Here is a 21,527-nt window from a genome sequence, read left to right as displayed (position 1 = left end):
ACTGACTACACAAAAGAGATGAAAGCTGCACACAGAGGCAAACAGAAGGTTTCCTGGATGCAGCAAAGATCTAAAATATTTTCATGAATTGCCTTTGATTTTACAGTCTCAACAAGGCCTGTAAACTGAGAGAGCAAACAGGAATAACCATCAAATGGGTGTACTTCAGTACAGCAAAGAAAATCAATTAAAAATAGAAGTAAAATGTTGCTCTCCCTTGTACACTGCTCTCCTGAAACACCTGGCACACTTAAAGCAATGTACATTACACTCAAGGGTAATATACCCTGATCTGAAATAAAGTCCCTGCTATAATGAGAAACAGTTGTTTTGCCGGGCGAGTTTAAAGCCAAAAGGTGAAGAATACCAAATCCAATTAAAACGAGAGGGAATTCAGGAATGCAGAATTTAATTACTCCACTTGGAAGGTAGCCAGGACCATTGGGTTAAGCATCTGTGGTCAGGCCCCTGGCTCCTTTCTCCCCCTTGGCAGCCACGTGCCCTGAAGCTGAGCCCCAGGGAAGAGCCCAGCTCCCGAATTCCAGCCTTTCCAGCAGCTCCTGCCTCCCAAAGCCTAGCATCAAGCAGGCCTGGCCTTGCCCAGCTTGTGAAACCAGACAGGCTCTCAGTACATGGTGAGACTGCAGATGATGTCCAATTAAAGCCATTCAGATAAATACACATTCAATTAAGTTATTGCCTATGCATCACTTGAACGTTATGGTTTGTTTTGGGCTTTTTTCAGTTCAACAGACTAAATAGCAGGCAGCAATAATATTAGTTTTGGAAGAAGTGTGATGTTTGTGTTACCCGCTGAAGTTAATTAATGAAAATAATGACAGAGTCACAAAATCAGGGATGATTAAGAACTTGAAGACCATCCGACCCGTTTCTCTGCCAAGGAGGATTTGATCTTAGCAGCACTTTAATTCTGTTCTTCAGCAAACCTGAATCAAATCACAGGAGCAGCCAGAGTCCCATCAGAGGTGTTCACACTTTCAGGCTGATTCAGAGGAAGAAGTAAAACCTGGAACAGAAATCCCACCAACTCCCTATCATTATTCTGAGTTAACTGCTCGGTGATTATCTTGAGCAATTACTCTCATCCCTTACTGCACACACATTCCTGTAATACCTGTAATCCCCACTCTGTCAGTGCTAAACCAATCCATCCCCTCCAGGTAAGATCTCATGGTAAAACCACATACTGCTGCATTTATATCCCACACCATTACAGCCTCCATTATTAAATATTGCTTATTATTTTGTACTTACAAAGTCAGGGAGATGTGATTTTATTGCTTGCAAATCATCCTTACGTGAGTCTTAGGCTGTACTTACACTTCACTTTGCTCTTCCAGATAAGCTTTTTGCTTTCTGCATATTTAAATAGTAACTCTAATTATCCCTTCTTGATTGCCCTCCTCTTGCAAAGCCTTTCCACAGGATCATCTGCAGTGAATTCTTCATCCTACTTAGATTTTAAAAAGCCTAAGATGGGTTATATTCTTTAATTTTAATAAGGGCATAGAGATGTTTCTTTATTAAAAAAAAAAAAAAAAGACATGCGTGATAGGTTCCATCTTCAGATATATTTTTATCAAAAACACAGCAAGAAGGGCAGATTACTGATTATTATTACACTGGGAATAGTAACACTACAGAACAGTGCCTAGCAATAAAGCCAATTAAAAATCAAAAAAACCACAAACCAACCAACCAACAAAAGACTACTGACATGGTACCACACTGGCAAAGAAAAGTTCACTTCATTTTCTAAATATACTGCTTCTTTTGCAAACAATGCTTGTAAGAGTTTTCTGGATTTATTTCAAATCAGTCACAGTAAACACTTTATACTTGCAATCCATAGGTACACAGAACCTACAGGCACCTACACAGTAGCTGAAATTAATGGTACTTTGTGGATACAATATTGCTGCTAGCAAGAATTTTTCTTGCTTCTTTCCAGTCCCATGAGATACTTTTCTCTCTCAGGGAAGATATTTGTAGAGTTCTATAAGCTATGAACACCTGCGACCTTGCAGAGCTTTGTTTATGGTACAGTAGAAAAATATTTTGACAATGGATGTTTTAGGATTTTAGCCAATCACCCCAAGGGGTGGCTGATCCTTTGACCAATTAGGCTATGAAGAAAAAAGTCTACAAAAGAGTTTGCAAAATAATTAAATAAATCAATCTTACTGCACATTTCCTGCCTGCTGGATCTCTCCTCTCCTCCCTACCACTGCGGGATACATTAATAGTAGTCCATCCAAAGAAATGCACATTACAGTAGCCCAAAACACGTCAATAAAATGTGAGTCAAAACTCATGTTTCTTACAAGAGATCTGTTAGTCTTCCTGGTGATTTTTTCAAGAGATTTGGTTACCGATGATGTAGCTTGGTTTAACTACAGTGGTGCTCAATAACATCACGAATTGTTAAAGTTGTGTGACATTTCCCTGCACGAGTTCTCCTTTTTATCTCCCTTTTGTCTTTACCAAAGGGAAGTGCCAGGGCTGACGTCTTGCATGACACACACGGGAGCAATGGTACACAGAGTTCAACCTCCAGGACCTTGTCCTGCTGCCCCAAGGCATGAGATCATCCTGTCCTCCTCCTCCTCCTCCCCTGCTCACCCAGCAATGACCACAGACAGTGACTGCCTTTATCACAGAACTCTGACTTCAATCCTCCAGCACAGACTGTTTGTACCTAAAGACATCATGTGAAAAGAGAAGTTACTCTGTGACTGCACACACAACTTTTCATTCCACCTGGACAATGATAAATTCAGCACTTCTTCACTGATGTGCTTGGCTCTGGAACAGTAATTTACATTTTTGTGGGTCTCTGTGTGTAATGACACGCAGGAAAAAGCAGCAGTACAGGTGTGCAACAACCACACTGCAGCATCTTCCACAATTCAGCTCACAAGCTGCATTCCTTCAGCACCTCCTCCTGCAAAAGTTACATCAGCAATGCGTGATTTGGGTCTGGCAGCAGTGACTGTGTCTCAAACATGACTTGGGAGAAACAGGAGAGGAAAAAAGCAGGATGTTCAGTTCTAGCTGTGACTTTCAGGTCTCTGTGTGAAAGCAGCATCAGAAAGTGCTTGGAAAGACAAAACACAGTCTTGAGCTGTGAATGCTCAGAGCATTCACTGCTTTATTGAACACTATGTTATTAAGAACTACTTTAATAAATAAAACAAACCAACCACCCAGAGACTTTGTGGTCCCTCTTTGAGCCAAAGACTTCCTTTAGGAAATGTGACATTCAACCAAGAAAAAAAAGTCTTTCTCTCATCTCCTCTGGTCCTCCCCATGAATTACACATCACTGGGGATCTGACACCACCTCTGAAGCACAACAAAGCCCCACCATGGGCCCTGAGCCGGCTGGTTCCAGGTACAGCACCTGAAGGCAGCACGGCAGGGCACTGCTTCTGCAGGCCTGAAATGACCAAATTAATCACATGAGAGTAAAATTCTGGCGCTGTGCACATTCAGTGCCAGGACACCTGGCTGAAGAAGGCAGGCAGGACTATCTGACAGTTTAATTCCCCAGAAGGAGGCCCAGCTCAAAGTCTTGTGCTGTCCAAGATGATGACAGAGGGGTTGAAGAGAAACTTACGTTGATAACAAATGCTGAACACTTAAAAGCAAATACTTCATATTATAATAGCCATTAAAATATCTTTTTTTTTTCACCAAACAGGCATTCCTATCAGGACTGAAGTCAGGAAGGATACCTGATGTCACCAGATTATCAGCAAACACAGGTGGGAAAGCTCAGCCTTCAGCAGCATAGTAACCCTCTGGCACTCTATTCAAAAATATTCAGAACATTATTGGAAGAAAAATTCTGTCTGAAGCTCGGTAAATAAGTCCCACATTTTTTTATATGAAGTAATTTGGTTCTATTTTTAGCCATTAAAGAACATTTGGATTAACAGATTGAAAAAAGTTCATTCACAGTTTTTAAAATATATATATATGTGACTGTTGCAAACTCTCTCCCCTGCTGCCCATAAAACTAACAAAATCAAGGCAGAAATTACATTTACATAGTCTTGAAAATATTTTAAAATCATCATCATGTGTGATTTCATCTTATTTTACTTATGAGCCCAAAGTTGCATCCTGAATGCCATTTCTATAGAAATTGAGTGCCAAGTATTACCAAGTTGCAATTTTACTGTCTATGTAAAAATACCCTGGCAGCATTCAAGCAAATTAAATTTAAAATTAAACTTCAAGCCTTTGCATGCCACCGTAATATTTCAGGCAACAATTTCAAGAAAGGGAAAGCCAAAAACAGACTGTGCATACACTATAGTTCAAAATAGATTTCTCATGTCAAATGGCACAGTTTTTCCTTTTTTTCCATTAAAGAGTTATTTCAAATCTTCTGCTGAATACATTTCCATGCCTAATGAAACCTCCTCAGTGATTCTTCTTGAATTACTCTGTATGCTTTAACACTGCATACACTAATAGTGTACACATACATACAAATCCACACATAAATGTATGCACTCATGCACACAATATTCATGCAAAAAGAATTAATGGAATTTTTTGACTGCATGCTACCCCCTGTAAATATGTTAAACGTGAACAGTGCTTATGGCTGGGTTCATTAACTAAAAATGCTGCTGTTGTCTGCACAATTCGTGTTGCTCATGTGAGAAGGGATGACATGTAAAATGCTAATTTACAGACTCGGTTCTTTTCAATTTACCATCAGGATTCTCTCCCCATGAGCAAAATCAGGGGTCACTCACTACAATTCTCAGGGAATAACCTGGGTTGAGACCTCACTCAACACCTGGAGATAAAACTCTGTAGGGAGTCTTCTCCAAGAAAAAGAGGAGAGAAAAAAAAAAAAGGGTTCTGACTGAGCTCCAAACACATTTTCTGACATGTTCTCAGAGAAAAATAATATCCCAAAAGCCACAGTCCACTGACTGGCAAACATCCCACCTTCCAAGGGAAGAGTCATCATATTTTAGACTAGCAGCTGATACAACAGATAACTCTTCTCACAACTTCAGCTGTTCACCTCCTATTTCTCCTCCAGTCTCTTTCCTAAAATCCCTGTCTCTTGAGCACCTGCAGTCTGAGAGATCTGCTCACATCCAGTCTGAAAGTTACTCTGAACACACAGAACCAAGCATGAAGCTTCACTTTATCAATGAAGTTTGGACCTCAAGTCCCCATTATGGGTCGATGCAGCATTTGATCAACAGATACAATTAAGAGATTAACTTCAAAGCCCCATTATTTCTCCAAACTAGAACACCAGTAGTGCCACCATTCCCTAAAACATTCCAAGATTTCACTCCACCACAGCTGTACCAGCTGCCTCTTCTACAAAAGCCTTTGACACCCAACTACTTCAGAGACCATAAATGGTAACTCATGGCTTAAAAATTAACAAATACTTAAGTACTTGATGTATTTACAATTTCTGAGCAGGTTCACCCGTGGTTTTGTTTCCCTTTCCTGGATGCACCTCTGTGCTGTGTTTAATTTTCCACAGGGTCTCACTACCTCCCTGCCCCTTGGTGTACAAACTATTTTGGCTTCAAAGATCTCTTCTACACAGGGCAAGTTTTCAGCAGGACTTTAATGCCTTTAAATCCCTTCCTGTAACTTCTGTGTTAGTTTATCAGAGCAGTCATTAAGGCTGAGCACTTTAAGGCTGATGGGTATATCTAGGCTAGCCCAACTCCAGCTAATTGCATTCAATTTGACATTCTCCAAGCACTGACAGTCCTCATTCAAGCCGAGTGTGAAAGTTTTTAAATTAGCTTTCACAGTTTGATTCACAGACAGCAAATGCAAAATGGCACAGGATTAATTTTTCTCCCCAACAACACAGTGTAACAAAATAGCCCAAAGGCTATTTTACTTCATTTGCTTTAACTATTAGGGAAGATTCACAGCACAATGTTCCAACAAAGACAAAAGCTCCAGAGGACTTTCAAAGCTTAGTATTGCCCTCATTAATTAAAGTACCATACGTTTGTACAGCCTTTCCACTTTGTCACTGGATGTTAAAATGAAGCCTAGACCGTTTCAGACAAGCCACAGCCATTACTGCTTAAAACATGAACATGCCAATACATTCTTCTCAATTTTATTACAGATCACATTCTTTATACCTAATAAAGTATGGCACTGGACTTAAAATGGGCTATACAGAAACCCGTATTTTCTTGGGGAAGTACAAATCCTGACTTCACGTGTCATCTGACAATGAGCCTGTTGATCAGTCTGCCTTCATTTGCCAGATAAAAAGAAAACCAGAATATTGGATTTTCTGTTGCAAAAGTGATTTGGTCACTCCCAGCAAAGAGTGGCAGGACAGAAATTTAGCTTTCTTGGCACTCTTTATTTTATTATTGGGTGTGTTTGAGCAGCTCCATCAACAAACTGAAAAGTTCAGGCAAAACCTCGTGAAATACTCTACACTCAGTATTTAGGAGAAAAATATTTCTCATATTTCAGAGGCAAACTAAAATGTCCACTAACAGTTTAGTTTATCTTGCCAAAGTACGTATCGGAATATTTTACATAAGGCCCAAAATTCATAAACAATCTTTAATTCAAATTAGTTCTAATACTCTAATAACTAATAATTCCAATATTATCTAGTAACTGTATCAATAGTGGTAACTCACATCTCAGATGGGGAACTATCTTAAGGTATGAAAATTATTTACAGTGAAATTTAAAAGCAAAAATTTGCATGCAGAGATAGACTCCAGATTCCAGGTATTTACAGCCCAGGATACATAGGTCACATCTGACAAACTGTAAAGTCAAAGGCTTATCTGTAAATGTCAAAATGTTAGTCACTGTGCTGGATGTAATTTAGGTACCTCTTGCCAGGATTCAGAGTAGTAATCTCAAGTACCAACCTAGTTTTATGAGTATTTTCTATTAAGAAGTTACATACTTGCATTACAGTGACTGTAAATATTTCATAAACAAGAAGGCTTTTTTCACACAGCAAAGGACACGAGGAAATGTAAAAATTTCAAAAAACAATCCTCACTGTCTATTTAGGGAAATTTACGCCTAAACCTAGGAAATGGGAATTCTGGTGTGTGATCAATAATCAGAGCCCAAACTAGCCAGGACCAGGCTGTGAAAAGTGAGCCCTGACAGTGCTGGGCAGGCCTGGACAGTGTCCTTGGAGGCAGAGCTGTCACAGTTGGCACATGAGCACCACTCCTGCTGCCTGGATTAAAGTGCATTTGGGTACAGCTACAAGGGCCAGAACAGCAGCTCTCCGTGGTAATAGAGAGCAATTTGGATATGCCTTTATAGACATTTCATGAGATCTTTTCTGATGTAATGAAATGAAAGGTGAAATTCACTGAATTAAACAAATCAGAAAACCTAGGTTAACACAAAGTGTGGAACTAAGAAGTGTATTATTTTTAAAAATAAAACTCCTTTGCTCATGCCTTTAGACCATTAGATCTTGTGTATTGCTACAGACAATATAAATCCTTAAGCAATAATGAAGCTTTACACCCTTTTAAATAAAACTCAGGCCACCATATATGGAACTTTTTTGATGGCAAATACAACTCAAATGTTCCCTGAATTAACCTCCAAAACTTACGAAGCTTCATCAGCTCAGATGGCAAACAACCACGGGTTATTTGAGAGCTAAGCTTGTCAGAAACTGCAGAAGAGAGACAATCCAATTGTCATTGAAACCAATGAACACACTCCTCGGGTCACTTCATGTCAGGTGCTAAAAGACATCAGAATCACTGAACAACACACTCACACCAAGTGAGACACCAGTGTTTGTGAATATTTATTGTGGTATTTGTGAATATTTATTGTGAATATTGTGAATATTTATTTGTGAACTCTGAATTCTACCCAGTTGTAAATGCCACAGTACAGCTGATCAGTGCTGATCATCAAAGTCTCCCAGAGTATTCTCGTTTCTAAAAAAAAGTAAGATGGGGAAAAGTTCCAGTTTTGGTGAAAGTGAATTGTCAATGGATTACTGGGAATTCCAGAGCAGGGAAAAAGCATTCAAGGGGAATGGAAAATGGCCCCATGTAGGATGACTGCATAATGCTTTGCAAATAGGTAGCAGCAGCAAATGTATAGGGTACCCAGCTGTTAAGTGATACACAGAACATAATCTGACACATTTTAGGTACCAGGATTCTGACAATGCAGATTTTTTTTTCCTCCTCCGTCACAGATATTGGCATTAGCTGGAGGTAAAAACATTTCAGCATGATCTTGGCTATTCTTTGGGGATCTTAATGGATAAAAACAATTCCTGATAATAAAGACTAAGGGCCAAAGAAACTTGTATGAAAGCCATTATGAAGTGCAATAAAAGCAGCAAGCACAATATACTGTACATTTCCAGATACATCTCATCTGTTTTTGACATTTTTATACTTATTATACTAATTTTATATTTGGATCCTTAAGCTCCTCAGAGAGTTTGTTTTTTTCTTTCCTCTGGGCACAGTAAGACAGGGACCTGACAGGAACCAGCAGAGACCTTGTTTTGACAAGAATCTCTGCAGAAAAAAAATGGATATATGCATTCAGATCTATCTTCGGACAGCCAAAATGGCTCCTAGAATTTTCCTTTTCTGTTAACTATTAAGTGAACTTAAATTGCAACCCACAGATAAAATACTGCCTTTGAGTTACACACCCACTGCTCCCAGAATGGCAGGGAAAATTCTAGAACCACCGAGTGTGTTTAACAGAGAAGAGGGAGCACTGCTGAAGATGAGGAAGGTCAGATTTGAGGAGATGCTACAGGGCAGCTATTCTCAGAGTGCTGGAAATTAACAGCTGGCAGACAATTGTTGGGGTTTCCCACATAACTTGCTGTCAACCTAAAACATTCCCATGTAAAAGCTCATAGTGCTAATGACAAACAAAACATCTCCTCGTTTTGTTTCTTTCAAACTAACATGACACTGACACTTAGGATTTTTTTCCCCCTGCTGAACTCCTGCTCTGAAAAAAGCATGGCCCACATCCTTTCTGAGGCTGTTTGTCTCCATTTCCAACTGGAAAGCTCAGTTTTGGCCTCACTAGGACACAGTTCCTTGAAATAATGGACTTTAGTGCTAGGGATGGGAACCATTTCACCTTCTTGCATTTGGCAGGGTTGATTTCACTAAAGGCTGTCAAGGGCTGTTTTGAGCCCAAAATTACCTAACAATGTTTAACTAAATCACTTTATATTTTACCAAACAGTATCCTTTACATTTAACTGTCCTAGTGCAAAACAAAGTCAATGTTCAAGTGGCAAATCCTCAAAATGAAAGAAAAAGCTGAGTTTCAGAAAAGCTTGGGTTTTTTCCAAGGTACTATCAAGCTACCTCTGTTTTCCCACTAAGTTCAGTGCTGTTTTATTTTGATGGCACTGAATGGATTGTCAGGTAGAAAACCTTCAGCTCTGCCTTGAGTTACTCCTACTTCCAAGACAACCAGCACGAAAGCAGTAGCACAAGTCCAAGAAGTGGAATTTCCACAAGATGTTACACTTGCATGAGTAGCTGTTAACGCCAGCTGCAGCAGCCAGAATACCAATTTTCCCATTGCTAAAATTTTAGAAAGCAAAACATAAAAGTGAAGGCAGCTTTATCATTACCTGCCTGTTCTCATTTCAGAAAGCTGGCTCCCCTTACCTTTCTTTAAGCATCTACTAACAATTTTTTTCATTGCAGTTCATCTTGAAAATTAATCATCATAAATTTAAAACCATTTTCTTGCACATCTGTCAGGTTGGTAGTGCTATTTCATTTATTACGAGACCACATGATGCATCAGAGCTCAGTATTTGAACATGACATATTTTCACTTTGTTGTGATACCACATTCGAAAATTGTTCCTATCAATCTTTCACTGGAGCCAAAACTTAACTGTCTTGTTCACTGAAACATTAAATGCCAAGTCACACAGATGAATAAAAGCATTTGCAAGATGCAAACATTTGCAAAAGTTTCCTCTTAAAAGGGTCTATAGAAGAGAATCCACCAAAGTGAACCGAGCCCACAGTCAGTACCAAAAGCCACTGCTTGTGCTCATTTTGGCCATCAGATCTCACTGAAAGTTAAATGATTTCATTAATAGGCTGAACTTTTAAGCAGAATTTTGGAAGTGCTTACAGCTCTGATTTCCAAAAAGCATTACAACTGCTGTGCACACGCCAGACTCAGCTCCTGCCCTGCTCCACATCCGTGATTTTCTGCATCGTTCCCAGCAAGGAGCCAAGCCCCAAACGAACAGGCCAGGTACTTACAGTCCCCATAATGCATCATTTTCCCTCTAAACAGTGGCAGCAAACAGGCACCTCCAATACTGCATGACTTTCTTCTCTCATTCATGACGATGTCACACACAGGCTCTTTGATTCTGAAAGAGAAGCATTTCCCAGGTTCTGAGGACGGAGGTGCCCCGGCCAATCCATCATGCTTTGTGTGCTAATGATAGACTCATGCAGACGAGGCACCAGGAGCAGTCAGAGGCAGCAGGCATGAAAAGGAGTGAATCAACTGTCAGGGGTTGTGATCTGAAGGACTGCAAGGCTGTGATTAGAATTTTCAATCAGGACTTCCACAATTCATCACGCTACAAGGGAAAGGGGGGGGGACACACATACTTCTTCATCAGCCCCTCCTGCTATGGGCAAAGCGAGTTCTGAGGTGTTTAAAAAAAAGGAAATCTGAACGTCTTATGCTCGAAAGCAGGTGCTCTTCAGGGAGTGGAGAGTAAAGGATTTTCTGGGACTGCACAGCTACTACTTTTTGTCTGCACACTCAAGATTACGTGCAGCACAGCCTTTGAGATTATGAGAAATAAACACAGCTCTTCCTCTCTCTCCTCTTACAGGTGCACTCACAAGCACCTGAGCAAAAAGCAGCCCTGGAAACCTTTGTGTGTTGTCTTTAGGGATACGAAAAGGAATACAACCCTCCAGGAATCCTTCATCAGAATTTGCTAACACGCTCGGTGAAACTTTAGAAAATAAAAAGGCAGAGCTCTTTACAAGGCAAGGATTCTCATAACCTGTATGAAATCACCTGCAGCACTTGCCAGGAGGCATTCAGTCACATCTTCCAAATGCAGAAAGGACCAGCAAGTTTACTGAGTGCACAAGATCACAGGAACCAAACACGTGGTATAACCCTGTTTTCCTCATGGTATTTGTTTGCCTTGGTACTGCAGCCTCTGACTCAGAGAAAAACTCAATTCCACAACTCAACAGGGCTTGGAGCTGGGCTGGTTCTGCAGCTCTGCTGCAGCCTCCCTTCTGAAACCACGGGGAAGTCACAAAAGCTCTGCAAGTATTTTGCTGCTTCTTTCCTCTCCTTCCTCACCTATGAAATGTAATAACTCTGTCTCTCCAGACACAAATTCGGCAAGAACTCATCTCCAAAGAGGATTTGCTGCCTCAGAGAGCCTGTCCCCAAAACAATGCCAGCCCAGCAATTAGGAACTGGGTGCTGGTAGCTCAAATGAAGTGCCCCAAGGTCTGTATCCATGTCACTACAGTCTTTGACTCAAAATCCAGATCCAAGTCACAAGCTAGGCAGATTAGACATTTATTGAAATATATGAATGAAGCATTATTTTAAAAGGCAATTTTCATGTTGAACTATGAATAATGAACAGTAAAGACAGATCTTATTTACATAATTAATGTTTCAGTTATTGATATTCCTTCAGAGGGTCACTAGACATTTTTCTCCAAGTTAATTAATTAATAAAGCAACTCCTTTTATGTAGGTAATTGTAATCACTTCAATACTCAAAGGCATGTAAAATATCTGGCTTTTTTTCTTTAATGTTGCAACCTGAGTGACACAACAGTCATTTGCATAAATATAAACATGGAATGGGTCCATTTAACTCCTGGCTAGAAAAAAATCCTTTGAAACTAACAGGAAAGAAATACATTAATTAAAGACAAACATGGACAAGACCACCTTTTGTCCCTGCATCACATCACATTTCCCTAACACAAATCTCAGCTTCAAGACACTGAATCACTCATGGTGCCAATCTGTCCTCACTCTTAGCTGAAGATTGCTCTGAGGAGACAGAATAATTTGGGAAAGAACAGACTTTATGGAGAAACAAAGAGAAACTAGAAAGCTGTTAGCAAGCAGAAAGCTTTAAATGCTCAACATTTCATAGGTAACACGAACTTTTTCTTTTTCCATTAAGAAATGCACTAACGAATCCCGCAAACAGAATCCTGATCCTGCAAAAATGTGTTACAGAAACTCCTACTGCTCATGTAAATCCCTCTCAACCCAGGTGAGAGTGTTACTTTGCTCAGCAGCCAAAGTTTATTTGCTCTTGCATCAGATCAGGCCTCATAAAAAACAATCTGGAAAGGATTACTGGATGCACTGCATGAGGAAGGTGGGACAGCTGAGAGGTTATAATTTTTTATCATATTATTCTTAAATCATTAATTCCTTGTACTCATCCCATTGCTGACCTTTTCTATCTGCATCACCACACAGAGGTGCCAAAAAAGCATCTTAGGGGGGAGGTCCAGGTGCTCCCCTAAAGAACAGCTACACAGTCCTCCAAAGCCAATTATTTGTTGTTAAAATTTCACCTCGAATATGTCATTTGTTGTGTGGTTTAATGAATGAGAGAAAGGGGTAGAAGATGTTGATATTTGAACCCTGACTAGCTCATAACCAGTCACATCATTCTGCTATTTCCTCATCAGAAAACTGCTGTTGTCTCTACTATCAAGCATTCTAAAATATAATTTGGGATTTTTTTTTTCCTGTTTGCTACAGTGCCTAGGACCATGGGGGAAAATGAAGGCAAGGAGGGCTCCAATCCACGTCCACAGCTCTGAGGAATGGGATAGCAATACAGATAATAAATGTTATTATCTGTATTATGCACTCATCTGCACCATATCAGCTGCTAAAACCTTGCAAATATTCCTGACACCATCAAGAACCATTTCAACCTGTTTTCAGACTGTAAATCTTGTATCTGATCTCCATCCAAGAGATTATAACAAAATGTGAAATAACCTAAATATTGAAAGCCATTTGACAGGAAATGGAAATAGATACTGTAGGGAAAAACACATTCCAGGCTTCCAAATTCTCTCTTCTACGTAGTCCTTATCCATATCCTTCCAGGGGACTATTTGATATCTCTCTCTCTCTCTCTCTCAGTGTTTTTCACCACTGCAGATCTTTTCAGCCAGCAGTTGGTTGTGTTTTCAACTGGTGGCTCCAGCAAGTGGCATTCCAACCATGCAGGAGTCAGGAATGCAGCCTCTAAGCAGGTTATGAATAAACCACTCAGGTATTCTTTTCTGTGTTTCTCAGTAATTACTCACAGCCACGGAGCACAACAGAGATCTGCTCCTTCAGGGCCTCACTTCCAAAGGATCGATGTGCTGCAAACAGGGGCACTACAGAACTTAATAGCAAGTTTTAAGTGCTTCTCACAAGACAAGAGTCTCCTCGACAGCCTTCTTGCAGGTAGCCAGAAGCTAAAGAGCTGCTCTTAGTGTGTATTTGTGTCTTTTGGCCAAAATCACACTTCCTAAACACAAAGAAGTGACAATGCACAGATGCAAGAGAAGATATAAATGAAATTCCAGATTAACAAAGCTCCATTAAATCAATTTAGCAATTCCATCTCCAGGGATAACAATTTGGCTTGCAGTGGTAGGCTAAATAATGCAGTTGAACACATTAAGAATAGATCTGTATTCAGGCTGAATGGACTGTTAGCTCAGGAAAAAAAAGACAGGAGGGAAAAGAAATGCTGAAGTAGCTGTTTCCTGCCCACAGCACATTTTCTCTTCTCCTTTATCTTCCAAAACTATCGTGATCATACAGCTATCAACATATCATACACCTTCCCTGTGAAAGAAACAGAATAGGCCTCAAAATCTGTGTCTTAATGGGTGCCATGAAAAGAAATATCAATTGATCTGGATGCATAAAACATCCAGAAATCAGTGTAATCAAGAAGTGGAGCTTCTCCTTTGCCATCTTGCAAATAGCAAGGGCTGCTTTTGTATTTTATTATTTTATACTGCAGATACCTTCACTTCCCCTGAGTGCATTTAGCAGCAAACACAGAGATTTCTCCTCTGACCAAGAGGCAAGTCCCCTTCTCTCTCCCTGCAGTCAGAGTTTCAGTTTTTCATGAGACAGTAAAAAGTTTCTCTACTGTCAGCACTAAAAGCTTCTCCTAAAGTAGTTCTTTCTCTATGTAGCTGCATTTCCATCAAATTTTAGTGCATACTTTTTTTATGAAAGTGTTTGACGACCTCAGGATTTAGGTTAGAAAAAGAAGATGAAATGTAGGCTAGGCTACAGGGGGCTTTCTAGGGAATACCCCACTAAAGCAGTCTCCTGATAGCTAAGGTATCTTCCCTGCTATAAAAGCAGTGATTGTTGAGCACAGATTTTCAGGGGGCTCTGGAGGTTTAAAATCTTAGAAAGACCTAATTTCATTCAAAACTATCTGCTGGCTTCCCCTGGATTTTATATGAGTTCAGATGGAATACAGAAGGAATGATACACCATTAGCAAAAAACTTCAGTTGAATTTTCTTTCTCTTATAAACATCATCTAATGCTGTCAGGTTTGTTACACAATATTTATTGTTTTGACTATCCAAAGAGGATTAATTTTTTTGAGATTAAAACCAGCACATCAAGAGGGGTGTAAAATTACATGATTTCTATTGCCTCAAAGTAGGCAATGAAAACTTTAATGTATCTGTTCCTATCCCAGGCATACCCATGAATATTTTTAAAGCACAGATATAATATTCCACCAATGTTTTTACTCCTATTTTTGCTCTAGTTAAAATACATTTTCAACTCCAGAAGGGATCAATTTGCACAGATATTTACACCACCTGCCCCACTGCAATTCATTGGGTCCAGTTTAAACATTCTGCAATGCCAGACTCCTGAATACAGTTAAAACTTCACAGGTGTTTACAGTAACTAGACAGACAACAAAGAATTCCCAACACCCTGCCTTTTAATGCTTCATATCTCTTCTTTTGTGAGCAAAACCCTGTAAGTGAAAGGATTCCAGACTCATCCTTTGTGCTGCCTTTTCGGGACATGCTGAGCATCACACGCTTCCCAAAGCCTGTGTGCAGTGAGGGTGACAAGACACACTCCTGTGGGGTTCTTTTCCCTTTCTCAAGAGTTCAGTGTTTATGTGTGACCTCCAGTGTTTAAGTGATGACTATTCAGCGCATCACTTACAAAAAACAGCCATTCTCATTTCCTTTACACTCCTCCTCGCAGAAATAAATCAGTATCCTGACTGATTGAAACACTTAGCTGCCAGTCATCCTGCTTTGTCCCTTCGCTGCCTCATGCCAGCCTGTGAGAGCTCTGGAGATGCAGGGAAGTGATTAAATTGCAACAGGGAGCCCTGAGAGCAATAACTAAGTGCGCGGTTATAAACAAATAACACCGTTCTTCATAATTCAGTAAAATGCATTATCTGATTTTGTGTGTGGCTCTGAAAGGCAGTCACAGCAGCAGGGCTTTTTTACTAATGCAGTAACATTACTGCTTAATGGTGGAAAGCACAGGAGAGCAATACATGGCCTACAAATAAGAGTAAAATGTGCAAGCTTAACAATACAAGTTTATCTTCCTTATGAATTACCTAGGCAGTGCTTTTATTGTATGAGATCCATTGTTTCCTGATCTGCAAATTACTTCCTGAATCTGTTAACTATAATGGGATAAATGCATTTTTCAGTCTTGCCCTCTGAAAAAGAAAATAAACAAACCCACAATAAATCAGTCTAAGCAGGTGAGACTGAACTGGCAACAAGGCCAAGGTATTTCAAGTGTGCAATCTCTGGCTCCCTATAACGCTAAAGGATTTTTTTTTTGAAGGTGGGAGCACAGAGATGAAAGGATTTAAGTGTAAATTATCCAGTGATAGTGCAATTCTGGAGTATTACCAGTATTGCGTGTGAAAGATTATTGAAGATCAGGTAGGATTTTTCCAGCCTTACTTCAGTCCCCTCCAGGGAAACAAATTCTGCAACACTCTGTAAGAAATAAAGAACAACCTGAGTATGTTAAAAGATTCATAGATATAATTCCATGAACTACAAGCTTTGTAACTCAGATACCTCAAAGTGCACAACACTTTTATCACAGTCCTTGCATTTCATGTGTCTTTGAAGGATGACATTTCCACTCCCTCACTTAGCATTTGCATGCCTTGAATTCTCTCGTAAGGGCCCAAGAAGAGTAATATTGGTTGTATTTACATATCTTCCTCCCCCTAAATTCCAAAAACCATCCCAAATTTATTTACCTAAGCAAAATGCTTCAGCCATGTACAGCCATTAAAAACACCATGATTATCCTGAGAAAGATAAGAAGCCAAACACCAGTGTAGTTTAAATTCTTCTCCATCAACAGAAGTCAAGAGGACTCTTGGTATCAATGACTCTCATGCTCTGTCTCACAGGAGTCATCAGATATAACACATTTTCTATTGACTAAACCCACCAGTCCCAGAGTACCTCAGTGAGTACATAATCTGAACAAAATCCACTCTTCCAGTTACCTCAGACCAAAAAAAAAAGCCATAAACCAAAAATCCCAAGCCCAATACTACTTACAATAAAAGAGATTTTACATTTGTCCAGGACTACTCCTTCATACCAAAATCCCACTGCACTATCACCCCTCCTGCAGCCTCCAGAAGGAACTAGAATGCATTCACATTTCTGAAAGTATTTTCCCAGAAAATGGACTGTTTCTTTAATTACTGCTTTGAACTGAAATTACACAGAACAGTGGAAGTGACAGCAAGAGGTTCATCTTTCCATCAGGGCACCCAGCAAGCTGCTGAGTTTGAATGCATAAAGTACAAGAGTCAGAGCAGAGAAAAAAGGGATTGACTCTGACGTGAAGTCTTGTATCACAAGAAGCAGAAGAGAAGAATTTGTGATTGCTGTTTAATAATGGAGGACTTGGGAGGTTCAGCCTGGGAGTCAAGATGTAAAATCAGCTTCCAGGGGCGGGGGGTGGGGGGGGGGGAGCTTAAGAGTGGAGGGAGACAATCATCTGTGAGGAAGGAGCTGCATCCAGATAAAGAGCCACGAGGAAAGGAGAGGGACCAGAAAACTGGGATTAAGAACTCACACAAAGAGCTGGCATCTCATCTGCCTCTATTTAAGGTCACAAAGAACACAGCAGAAGCTGCTGTCACAGCTTCTAAATTAAACCAAATGGTGTAGGTCCACAGGAAAAGAAAACCTGGTCTTGAGGATGCACAGGGATCTCAAGACAATAGGATTTGATGTTCCTCCCCAGAAAGGAGTTGTATCTTCCTTACTGTATTAAAAGCAAGATCATCCTACCATTACTGCTGTACTTCTTGTTGAATATCATAAGCTGAATTATTCCAAATACTTAATTTCATTAGATGAATTTTCTAAGAAGACATAAATTAGGGCATATGGTTCATAATATTTTCACTTCCTTTCCCTGTAACCCATTTCACTAGTTTTACACTTCATCAATTTAAGCATTATGGTTAATAGGTAACGTTTAATTCTGTCAAAGGAGGAAAAAAATCCAAGTGTCTCATTAGGAAGCTCTGATGGCTATTTCAGAAAGTAGTGCTACATTTTTCTACCTATGTCCAATAGAGATGAAGACACTGAAGTTGGAAGCACGTGCAGAACTTACAGGCTTCTGTGCAGGGCAAAAGCTTTTTTACTGCTCACTTGGGCACGAGGAAAAGTGGATCCCTGGGGGACAGAATCCCTGGGAGATTTACAGCTACATAACAGCAAAAGCAAAGCACTAAACCAGAGCACAATAATGTCTGTTTTACCACAGAATAAAATCAAGGGAAAGCAACATTTTATTTATGTTAAGCACAACACATTCCTACAACAATAATATATGAAGATTACCTAATGGCAGGAACAGCATCTCTGACTAACTCCAGGAAAAACATCAGTAAAGCTGTTTTCTACCCAAAACTATGCACTGAAGTGTGGCAGTAATCTTTCAAACACCAACAGGTGCCAGAATGTCACACAAGAACAAGAAACACATGAAAAAGCTTTCACAAAATATAAAGGAGGCTGAGTTCTCCATTACACACACTGTCTGGCTTACAATCACTGCAAAAATTTACAAGGAGCTGTTTTACAAATCTTTGTGATTGCGTGTGAACTCCACTTCCTCAAAATAAGCAAGACACATTTCTGTCACATACTAAGAATGCTTCTACAGGTAGTATTAGTGCCTTAAAAGCCCCAGTAATCAATCAGAATTATCACAGGAGGGGATTCAGAGTCATGTCAGGTTTTTGAATGACAGAAGCATGCGGGGCTTCGTACTACAAAAAGAGTGTTCAGAAATAGAATACATAATCTAATCATCTACTCACACTCCTGAAGAAGTGGGCCAGCAGATAAAAAAACCTTTGAAAAAACCAACAACCAAAATATATCCCACTCCAGTTTATTAACACATCATTAGACTGTTTCACAAGTTGCTGTTAAATATAAAATTATTCAGTGGAGAACAGGGAGGCTGTGAGTAGTAACACATTGTACCTGTAATAGCAGCTGTTTCTTTTCTGCACCCTGACTCTTCCCTGAGCTGCTTTCTCTGTTGTATTTTTGAAATTCTGGGTACACTGTAACACAGCTCCTAAGGCTATAACCACGAAATGTAACAGGCTACTTTAAAAAGACAACCTTTGGCAGGTGAGGTTTGAGGTGTGAGGGTCGCAAGGCTCTTTTATAGGTGCCAAGAATTAAGATTTGTCTTCCCAAGTGCGATGCACAGCACAGGAAGGACATGGTGCTGTAGGAGCAAGTCCAGAGGAGGCACCAGGGTGATCAGAGGGATGGAGCAGCTCTACTGTGAGGAAAGGCTGAGAGAGCTGGGATTGTTCAGTCTGCAGAAGAGAACCTTGGTTCAGAAGTTTCCCTCTCATGTTACTGCACAGAGATGCTTTAAGAAACTTCACAAGTTATTACCACTACCTCACTAAAACGTTAGGCCAGCATTTTTCATTTAAAGGAAATTTCCTCTAAAAAAGCACTTTGTGAACTCTACTAGAAATTGCAAGGCATTTCAGTCTCCCTTGTCTACTCCTCAACCTTTTATTACAACAATAAATAATATATGCAGTAGATTAATATTTAGAAGAACTTTACTCTCCTACTTGCATCGCTCTTATAAATTATTCTATTAATGAGTTATTTGATCTCAACATATTAGCACAAAAATTACATTGTTCTCTGTACTACTCAGTAACCTATGTGCCTGCCTTCTGCTAAAAGCTTCTTTTCAAAGTGCTATTATTAATTGTCAAGCATTGGAACTGTTCCTCCAGACATTATCCCCTTTACTTTCAAGACAGGCAGACAAGATTTTCTCCACTTTTTGCAAGTCATGTACAACCTAAAGTACATCTGAATACACAATTCATTCTATTTAGCACTGTGCTCTCCCTAATGTGCCCAGTGTGGCCAACTTCTTACAGGAAGCGATTGCTGGAACCATCAGGACTCAGCAAGATTAATACACACTATGTTGTCATGTCTGCATCTTATCTCATGCAGTGATACTGGAATGATAAAGACACAGTCCAACAGAAGTGTGCCAGCAGTGACCAAACCTGTACAACCATCTCCTGGAACTCTAGGCTGAACTTCTTCATGCTGTATTAATGTTAGAACTACAGAGCTATCAGCTTCTGTTCCCTGCTGACTGTAGTTTAAGTTGCTCTTTTCACCTAACTCCTGCAACATTCACGTCCAAAGTGGGAAGGAATCCTCCAGACATCCTTGTTTCAATTCTTTTGGTTTCTTCCAGCATTGTTTGAATACACAACAGTGAACTACACTGATCTCCAGAACGGTTTTTTGGAGAAGAAACCAGACATACACTAAATCAGCACAATTCCTGGTGGTTTCTTGATGCCTGTTTCTCATAACAAACCAAACCTCAGATTGTCTTGGAAAAATCCAGTGCCAGTCTTTCTCATGAAAATGTATGTGCACCTATGAAAATAAGAGCCATTCACTGTCATTCAGCCTAAGAATACATCTCCTTAATAAATTAATAAGTGATTAATCACTGTGAAGCAGCCAAAGGTCATCCTAGCCCAACAAAATGAGAAAAAGTCTTACAGGTAGTCCAAAACAGACACTAAAATTGATATTATACCTGCTTTACTCATTGACCACATCGCAAGTTATGTACACACTTTCAGCCATAAAGAAGGAAATCAACATTCTACTCATCAGAAAGATTTATTCCTGTGGTCCCAGACCCACGAGACAAATGACTCTACCTGTACTATTTCCCTTCTCTGTACTGTCCTTCTTCCCATCTCCACCAAAAAGCTCCATCTACAAACACTGATTAGCAGAATCAGCCACCCACAATGTGTACGGGTCACTTGCAGTCTGTTCTTTGAACTAGAGATGATCTTTGCAATAAAGAACAGAGTTAGTTCTCTACACAGCCTGAGCAGTATTTCGAAGCCTGATGCGCATGATCTGCTCCCCTGGATTTCTGCTCCCTGGAAAAAAAGCAGCTCGAGTTCAGCGACTGAGAACAGGATCCTTCTCACCTAAATTTCAGTTGTCAGGACTGGGCATCGTGTCCAAGTTAACAAACTCAGCTGCTTCTACAAGGATTAGTGAGGCACAGAACCATCCCTTGGAGAGTCCTCCTTCTGCCATCTCTTCACCTCATCCAAGAGCCCAACAGAACAAATTATGCAAGAATGAGACATAAGAAACTCTACATTCAAAAGGACAGCCACATACAGGTACTTTGCTGGACCAACAGTCCTGCCAAGAAGAAAATAAAGAGCTGCAACCAGAGCTCCCTTATGAAAATCACTTGCTGCTCTTTTTCAAGCCCAAACTCAGCAGTGTTGAAGTCTCAGACCTGTTTTGAGGCTGCAGCAGAGTTATTTTTCTGGTGTTGTTTGACAGCATAAAGAAGATTTCATGTTCTCTCCGGGAGCATCCTGCACTGAAATCCAGAAACTGAAGCCTGGCACTGTGGGATTCACTCAGTAACAATTCTTCACTTTTCTCTGAGGATCTGTATGCACCAAATTCAATTAGCATTTGCTACAAATGTAACATAGCAACAGGGGACAAGCTCTCATGTGATGTAAATCAGTGTAGTGCTTCTGATGCGGAGGAACTTTACCAAATTTCATCAGCTGCAACTCTCACGCAGTGCTGGTGAATAGCTCACTCCATCTCAAGGGAGGTAAGGACCATAAAATTTGAGTGCCAGGAACAGTAAGTGGTCAATTCAATTTGTTATCCTCTTTAGGACTTCTCGAACATTTTATTTCTCTTGTTTTCAGAAAGAAGAAAAATGGGTCAGAATATATAAAAACTATCACACGGGGATGGTAGGTGGAAAACTGTCCTGAAGCCATAATGTGAGATTT

General features: G+C 40.0%; 1 protein-coding gene across 14 annotated transcripts in view; it reads right to left on the bottom strand.

Moving 5' to 3' along the window:
* DAB1 (DAB adaptor protein 1) overlaps nucleotides 1-21,527 on the bottom strand; it is a 418,512-nt gene that overhangs the window by 117,962 nt on the left and 279,023 nt on the right. For 2 of the 14 annotated variants that reach the window (XM_010408777.4, XM_039555925.1), the window contains one exon: nucleotides 10,325-10,437. The exons of the other annotated variants lie outside the window; for them this stretch is intronic. The gene's annotated coding sequence lies outside the window, so the exon portion shown is untranslated. The remainder of the gene's footprint in view (nucleotides 1-10,324; nucleotides 10,438-21,527) is intronic. 14 annotated transcript variants of the gene reach the window in all.

Source organism: Corvus cornix, chromosome 8 (assembly GCF_000738735.6).
Source record: "Corvus cornix cornix isolate S_Up_H32 chromosome 8, ASM73873v5, whole genome shotgun sequence".
NCBI classification, from domain to species: domain Eukaryota; kingdom Metazoa; phylum Chordata; class Aves; order Passeriformes; family Corvidae; genus Corvus; species Corvus cornix.
This window is presented reverse-complemented; position numbering and strand designations above follow the sequence as displayed.